The sequence below is a fragment of the Macrotis lagotis genome, chromosome 5 (assembly GCF_037893015.1).
Source record: "Macrotis lagotis isolate mMagLag1 chromosome 5, bilby.v1.9.chrom.fasta, whole genome shotgun sequence".
Lineage (NCBI taxonomy): Eukaryota > Metazoa > Chordata > Mammalia > Peramelemorphia > Peramelidae > Macrotis > Macrotis lagotis.
Window position 1 is genome coordinate 70599312 of NC_133662.1, and position 1036 is coordinate 70600347.

Genomic DNA, 1036 nt, shown 5'->3' on the forward strand with positions numbered 1-1036 from the left:
CACCTTGTAAAAATAGATGACTGCCTCAGGGATTTATACCAGATGGGAGGAGGGTTGGGGAGGAGAACTGTTGATACCTATAAACTCAAAGAGTTATTCCATTTTCTAGGAGTAGACTACCTCTGAATCAGTTGAAATCAGTTAAGGGCTCCAACAGATAAAATAAGGGGTCATCTTTACTGAAGGGATAGTTTTTACTGAAGGGTACTATTAACTTCCATGATACTTCTAATTCATATCTGGATTCCAGCTTCTTCTATTTCTTCTCCTATGGACTAAAATATAAAATGGACTCATCAGAGTTCATAGGCAGATGCAAAATTTCCATAAATGGATTCTTAAATATGCTCAATTTCTTCATTCTTAAATATCCATTGAAAGGTAAAAATTTCTATACAATTTTACAAGTAGCTCCATTCTTCCACCCCAGATGACCATTGACAATGATAGATGCCAGGAAATTCTTCATCTCCTTGGTCATGGTGGGCATAAAGTGCATGTGGTCATCAACATATCTGGTCATCTAGGACATTAGCTGCTTCTTGCCAACTCCAGTAGATCCTTCAAGTTTTTGATCAGTCATTGCAGATCACATCAGGCTGTCCTGGAATTTCTCTAGTATGCTGGTCACAAGGGCCTGTGCCTGGGTCAAGGGAGCAAGGCAGCTCTCAATGCACTAATGACTCTTCTGCATGGAGGCCTAGTTATTCTTATAGCAGCTGGCACTACACTGGAACATAGTACCCAGCATCTTGTGGCTATTCTCCTGTTCCTGCTCTTTTTCCATGGTGAAACCTGTTTCCTGCATCTGCTTCCTGTACTTGCAGCTTTTGCAACTCTACCATGGTGTGCATATCCATTCCCCAGCCCTGTACCCTGCCCTACTCTACCTGAGTCCACATTATTCTTTATAGCTTTTGATTATTCTTGGAAAACTGCCATTACATAATCATTGACCATTACTTATAGGAGAATGACTCCTATTCTTTAAAATTAATATTAATTGGACTTCCAGCCAAGATGGTGGAAAGAAGCC

At 40.3% G+C, this 1036-nt stretch overlaps 1 pseudogene; it reads right to left on the minus strand.

Moving 5' to 3' along the window:
• Positions 1-391: 391 nt before the first annotated feature.
• LOC141489311 (protein FAM136A pseudogene) lies at positions 392-739 on the minus strand (annotated as a pseudogene).
• Positions 740-1036: the final 297 nt, after the last annotated feature.